Raw genomic sequence first — 7740 nt, 5'->3', positions numbered from 1 at the left:
TAGTGCTATGAATATTTAGTTAATAATGATTTTTCAAGTACTAAACATGATTATAATACATCGAACTATATCACCGTGAGATAATTTGGTCTGCCCAGCGCGCCAGCATTATTGTCATGAAAATATTTTTACAAAATATTTAAAACGTTTGTTTTATTTTGACCATACTTCGCAAGGTAACGAATAATACGCTGTCAATTTTTTTCCCCAATCATTTACACAGTTCTGACTCCAGTTTTAAGAGTTTTGTTCTCGTATTGAATGAACAACTGTGAGGCATTGGTACCAAACATTTTTACCACGCACATGCGAATTGCACATAAAAAAAAAATTACGACACTTAATTTATCAAAACCACTACAGGATGATTTTGTTTGTGATCTGTGGAAGGTCGTTCGAATATTTAAGTTAAAATTAAACATAGAGCTGTTATTTTCGTATTGTGATTTATAACTGTTTCTTGTTCGTGGGGAAGCTCAAGTTTCACTAACAATCCATTAGCCCATGAGTTGCCAACTCCAGACAATGGCTGCGAAAACCTGCGATCTTTACTAATCGATGTCATTGTACAATTATTTTTTTTGTGTTAATATTTTTCACGATCACCGTTTGCTCGCTTTTTTTTAAATTCGTTTGTAAAAACATATATTTAAATATTTATTTATTTACTCATGCTCAGAAACCAAAAATACACAATTTAGTTCCTATGAATTTATTATAAGCATCTATATACAAAAAAACCACTAGTACGTATCGCCTCGGTAGCGCAGTAGGCAGCGCGTAAGTCTCATAATCTTAAGGTCGTGAGTTCGATCCTCACCCGGGGCGAAATTTTTACGTATTTACATCCATGGCTGTGCTGCCTAATTGTGCGCACACTTGACGGTACAAAATACGAAAAATGCTCGACTGTTAATGTAAAAACAATAATGTGTTTTTATGCAGAATGCATACATATGTATATATATTTTTTCAATTTTGTTACCATCTCAAGTTGCTTGTTTGGATTGTGGGTTCTAGCCGCGTCTAAGACGAAGATTTCAACGACGTTTCGGTAGACATCACAGCATTGGCGTAGCGTGCCATCTCGGCGCCTGGGGCGGGAGACCCATTTTGCCGCCCCCATTCTATAGGTGCTTGATTAAAATTAAATTTCACATACAATGAGGTACCTTTTATTGAAGTTAAAATAGGATGAGCGGTTTTACAAGCGGATCTACGGGCCTTATGAGCAGCGAAGTCAGAAATAACTTTGTCAAAATCAATATTAGCAGCCAATTCTTGTTCAATCGACAATATAGCCAAGTTTGATAGTCTAGCAGAGTTATGTTCTTATATATTTTTAATGCCTTTTTGGTAATTATATTTAATTTTCGGAGCTCCGAAGTATATGATCAAATTATAATTTTTCGGGGGAATTGTTAAAGTATTTTTTTAGTATTATTATATAGCTATTTTTTATAAGTAGTAATAGGGTATGTATTTTATGATGGATGCACCGATTTGTGATGAAACGATTTTATGATATATATATATATATTAAATGTTGTCATATAAATTTTGCGTCTTTTTAACTTGCTGCCTCCTCTCACTGTTCGCAACCTTATTAGTATTTTTTAAGCCTGCTATTAGTTTGGGTTTTAATATTTTTTTGGGTTTACCTGCGCTCGCGGTACGGGGCAATATATGAGTTTTACTGTGTCCCGGTTTGCGGAAGTTGTTTGGTTTGCCCTGGGTTAAGGTCAAACTTTACAGTACAAAGCGTAGTACTAAATTCAATGAGTGCGAAAGAGAGGCATCGACACGGGCCGACGCGTGAAACAAAATATTTTGTATGAGTAATTAACATAATAAGGAGTGCCGCTCAACTCGGCTCGCGCGCGCCGGGCGGCGCGGCGTGATGCGATGTTGCCGTTCGTATGTAAACAAACAAACGTTATAAAGAGCTCTGTCAGTGATTTCGCAGTTTTTCTTTTAAATAAATATTAAAAAATAGTTGGTGCGCAAAATTTTAGATAAAAATGGAACATTATAGTGTGTCTGACACATGTAATGAATGAATCATAGATCAGATCTCAACCCGCTTCACCGGCGACCCGCCCCCGCGAGCTGCCACCCGGGGCGGGCCGCCCCCTCCGCCCCACCCACGCTACGCCACTGCATCACAGTCGCCATCTTCAAGGGAGCAGTTGAACCCACAAGCCAAGCAACTTCAGACGATGGTCCTGAAAGCCCCCTTGTTATCCTTATTTCGATAAAATATGTTAATCCTGAATGCAACAGCGCAAAGTATGATTTAAACCAAGGGGTGATAATGCATGCATTACAAAATGGATACTGCTTGAAGCTACTTTTTTTCTTTGTCCAGCTGATGATCTGCGCTATGTTTGCTGGGGTGAAGTGTGGTGTTTGGGTCGTGCGAGTTTTGAAATGACAGTATTTTTATGGAAGTGACTGTGTGTGAAGTCTCTTCAACCGTCACTGTGCGTGGTCAGGCATCATTTCCGCAGTCTTGTGAGTGTTGCAATGTGGTGACGGCGAGGTAAAAAAAAAAAAAAAAAAAAGTGCGTGTACTTATATACGCGCGTGAGAAGTTATACTTCTTTGGCATCATTAAAAATAGTTTTTAATTGCATGTAAATAACTAATTACAATAAAATAATAAAAGGGCTGGAAAAAGTTAGTCAACACAGTCAATAATGTTCAGATTAATTTTGAAAAATTAAATAAATAAAATTTAGTGAATAGGCCTAATAAATATATATGACATAATTTGTACTGAATATTATAAGATTCTTAATTTTAAATATTTATTATTGATTATTTAATATTTTAAAACAAAATAAATAAATTTAATAATTAATTCAATTAATTAATTTAAGTTTATTATCTTTCAAATATTTATTATTTTCTTAATTTAATATTCACTTTTCATTTTTATCAAAAATTTTTCATTAAATTTGTTCATTTATTTTTATAAATATTTATTTTTATTCAATTTAATAATAAATATTAAAAATTAATATTTTAATTTGATGTTCGATTTAAATGTTATCACAAATGTTGTATTACATTTATTTCTTTATTTTGTAAATATTAAATAACCAATAATAAATATTTAACATTAATAATTTAATAATATTTACATATTTAGTATTAATTATATTAAATAATAATATTTTAAGTTATATCAATAAATAATACATACGGATAGTTAACTTCAATTATATTGGAGCACTTGAAAAAGTATATAAGCAGATTTTTTTTACTAATATTTACGAATAGTAAATAATATTAATCAAAATATTCAATTTAAATCACTATTGAATATAATTATTTATTAGCAAATATATAATTCGCACTTGTATGAAACTAAAACACGTGTTGTGAATGTAGAAACTAGAAACATGTGGATAAATATTATAAATATGAAAACATTGATCAGAGGCGACGAGCGTGCCAACATGCGCGACTAATAGAGGTTCTATTTCTATTTTGTTGGCAGCTTTTTTTTTGAGACTTAATGAGCGATTTAGCGGGCAGCTTCAACCTGTTAATTTTGTGTTACAGTGATGCGCGCGCATCTTAAAGTTTCACTCTCATCATTTTTTCCATAAAGCGTCTAATGAAGTATAACTTAAAAAAAAAAAACTGCTTCAAGTACGTCACATCATGCCATCTCCTGACAACGCCTAGATCCATGACTTAAAGGGCTGTATTCATTAGATGGTGGTCGGGTAAGGTAGCGTATAAGCAGTCTCGATACAACCGTAACCTAATTAGCGGGCCGTATTCCAAGAACGGGGACGCACCACAACGCCGAAATACCACAACGCCGAAATTCCAAATGGTCCACAACGCCGACAGTTAGAAAACTGCTGTGTACCACAACGCCGAATTACCACAACGCTGAAATACACTAACGCCGAAAAATGTCATTGCAGGACTGCCACAAATAATAGGTTAGGTTAAACTAGGTTAGGTTAAGCTAGGTTAGGTTAGGCTAGGCTAGAATAGGCTAGGTTAAGTTAGGTTAGGTTAGGTTATATTACGCTAGGTTAGGTTAGGTTAGGTTAGGTAAGGTTATGTTTGATTGTGGTATTTCGGCGTTCCAGAACGTGTCCAAACGGAATCCCAGTTTTAATAAACGGCGCCCTGCGCGAGGCTAGAAATTGGTTCCAACGCATTCTAGCTGACGTTCCACAACCATCGATACAATAAATTGTTAACGGCAAAAATACCAAAGATAGCACCATCGCACAAATAAAAAGTACGGACATTCTAATTTTTCAATATTTTTTTTAAAGTTGCAATTATTTTTTGTTATGGCCATTAAAGTGTACAGAAGGTATTCCAGGATAGTTTCGCTATATTGGTAAATAAAAATTACAAAATTTTAATGTAGAGTAAATGTTATAAAATTGTCTGCGATTGAAATAATAATTAAAAAAAATTATGTATTCGGAAAAATTATAACTACTACGAGCATTAATTAAGTTCAGCTATCAGTAAAACTTTTTATTTTTATTTTGTTTGTTTCTCTGTGTTATAACTTACACAATTTGAGTTTTCTAAAATCCTTATGCCGAAACTATGAAGTAATATTTTATATAAACAAAATAAATCAAGAAATGAAGCTAAATAACGTAGGAACACATAAGCGGATGTCGAGTGTCGCATCTCTGGTAATCTCGTGTTTTGTGGACGCATGTAGAGTGCACAAGCATCCACTTGTGAGGATTCGGAAGCAACGCAAAGATAGCTGCTTCCACTGCGGTACACTTCAAGCGGATCCCTTAGCTAAGGGACCATTTGGTTAGTATTCGGAAACACACGTTCTACAATGGTACGGAAGCGGATACGGATCACGTTGACGGAGATGGATCTCCCGGAATATTTCACTATGCACCTGCAGCTTCCACAGTATACGTAAAAGTAACATATGCCAACCAACGGAATTGCATTTCAAGGTTACGAAATATCAAATTTATTTAAAATAAAATATGTATTGTGCTTTGTGATCGTGGAACGGGCAGAATTTACATATATAATTAAAAAATAAACAACACAGTAATATTAGAACAATAGATGTTCTTGTACTTGAAACAATTTTTAACGTATTTAGAACATAAACAAACACGGCTACCACCGTAGCCAAGTACTCGGCTTCCATTGGTCGCACGGAGCAACGCAAACGGAAGAGATCAGCATTGCCGAGCTAAGGCGTACGGGTCTGTCTCCGCCTGCGTGCAATTGTATAAAGGGTCTTATGACTTCCTACGTGTTGAGGTTAATAGTACGGATTGGGGGGAATGGGAAAGGCTTGGAAAGGAAGGGGTGGAGGGGGTAACTCAATACGAAGCATCGGAGTGGAAGATGAGAAGGTGACAGAGAGGATAAGACACGGTGGCTTTCAGAAGGGGCACACGATAGCCTTCATCCAACACAGGGCTTCACCGGGATATGCTTCTTCTTCACGTGGGACACGACACGCACTCAAGGCGATATTTTTGGTGAGCATATCTATTTTTAATAGTTAAATTCACGTGTTAAACTTTTTCCTTTTTCCACCAAAAGTTGAATAAAACTACTGAAAATCAGTATCTGAGACCATAAATTGCGTTAATAATCCGAGGCCAAACTCTGAGTTATTAAATGTCATGTTTTGGAAATGCAGCCATTCTTTGCACGTCAGCCCATCTCGCGGAAAGACTATGTTTTGTAGTGGTACAGTTGTTTTCATATAAATGCATAAATTTAGAAATATCTTTAATTTTACATGACTATTTCTGTTCCATTTGAATTATTTATGTGTCGGAAGTAAATAAAAATTAATAACAATAAAGATGATTTCAGCGTTACGAAATCCCGAATAAATTATGTTATACGTCACGTGACGAATAGGATTCTACAATATCATGACGAAATGAAATGGTGTAATTAAATAGCTTGCGCGGCGCTCCGGGTGGTTGCCCGGGTCTGGAGAATTCCCTCGGCGGCTGTTTGTTACGTTTCGGGGGCTCTTGTACAGATCAGCAGGCTGACAGCGCAACGTACATAAGTAGGCTACATCTTACGCCTGCGCGATCCGTTTTCGATGTACCACAGGGCCTAGCGCGAACATGTCATTTCTTGTGACTTTTCATAATTCGTGGTTTTTATCATCATCACCATCGTCGTCATCATCAACAACACCCCTCTTAATACACCCGAATCACACCCGTGCCGACCACAGCAGGAGGCAGAATGTCGAAGGCAGCGCTGCATGACCTATTCCCTCCTTCCCCCCAGGTGAAACACAAGCCAAAAGGGGGAAGGGGGGCAGCAGGCCGTCGGCGCGAGCCCCCACAGTTGTTCAACAACCCCCCCCCCCCCGCCCTCATGCCACTTTATCATCGCGGGCCTTGCCTGGCGGGGGCTTCTGTGTTTTCCGGGTGGGCGCTCAAGGGAGGAACACACGCGCCATGAGGCATCAGTGGATGGGGGGAGTGGGTCACTGGGGAGGGAAGTGGGGGGAGGGAAAGGGTGGGTGTCTTCTGCCTGCCACGCGACCTGCAACAGCGGCCGTCACCCCCCCCCCCCCAATTCAACCTTTCCCATCCCCCTCATCCGTTTCCTCCCCTTGCCCACCTCTTGGGGGAAGGGTTCGTACCTTCCTCCCTTATGCTTCCCATTCCCCCTTCACACGCTCATCCTGAGCCTGACCGGGGTCACTCGTGTGTGTGACGTCACGCGTCAGGTAACACAGCACATGACATATGGCGCGGCGAGGTAGACCCCTCCCCCGCAGCTGTGTTTAAAATAAAATTACCGCGTACTTAAAGACGATTTCTGTGTTGCAATGAAAATTTTTTCTTGAGCTCTGCTTGAGATTATATTATATCACTAGGGGCATGCATATTTCGCGAAAAGATTCCGAGACCAGTTGAAAGTTAAAACACTGTAGCATCAACTGTGTTTCGTGATTGGGTAGTTTCTTTCCGATTTATGTCGATCGTTTCATAACCAATCACAGTAATTCAGTGCTCAAGCAAACGCGTCCTGAGTGGCCCGGTCAAATATGGCAACGACTTATCTCGCAGACGGCCGCCAATCACAAGTAAGAAACCGCTGGTGCGGGTACCCCTTTTTGCAGTCTATAAGGCGATCAGATTTTTTTTGCGAAAAATACATGCCCCTATATATCACTTTCAGGTACATGTACACTGTCAACACACCAATCACAGAAATTCAGTGCGGAAGCGAACGCGTCCTGAGTGGCTCGGTGAAAAAAGGCAACGACTTCTCTCGCAGTCAGCTGCCAATCACAAGGAAGGAACCGCTAATACGGGTATACCTTGTTGAAGTATCAAAGGCGTTCAAATTTTTTTTCGCGAAAAATGACTGTCCTTACTTATTACTATTGCCTGAAGGCTTTTCCTTGTAAATTTATATGTCTTTTCGAAGGGCCAGGAATTATTTTTGAAGTAATACTTCTTTAGGCGCGTTGGGAAAAAAAAATTATGACTTATTTTTACGATGCAACGAAATATTCACAGGATGGAAAAAAAAACACATACAAAAAAAATTCTACATACAAATAAAAAATACATACGTGCTTTAAAATCTTATATTTTAGTGATTGATACTGATTGCTGGTCCATATAATTGAAATAATAATATGAATAATACGAATAATACGAATTACATACTGATGAAATGATGAAATATGAATACTATTTTTTTCAGCGGCCACACGTT

The 7740-nt window shown here is 38.0% G+C and overlaps 1 non-coding gene across 1 annotated transcript; it reads left to right on the top strand.

The window, feature by feature from the left end:
• Positions 1 to 755: 755 nt before the first annotated feature.
• On the top strand, positions 756 to 828 carry Trnam-cau (transfer RNA methionine (anticodon CAU)). The gene has a single exon. It is a non-coding gene; the product is annotated as a tRNA-Met (tRNA).
• Positions 829 to 7740: the final 6912 nt, after the last annotated feature.

This window comes from Bacillus rossius, chromosome 12, assembly GCF_032445375.1.
Source record: "Bacillus rossius redtenbacheri isolate Brsri chromosome 12, Brsri_v3, whole genome shotgun sequence".
Lineage (NCBI taxonomy): Eukaryota > Metazoa > Arthropoda > Insecta > Phasmatodea > Bacillidae > Bacillus > Bacillus rossius.
Note: the sequence above shows the minus strand (reverse complement) of the source record. Positions and strands in the feature narration are given on the sequence as shown.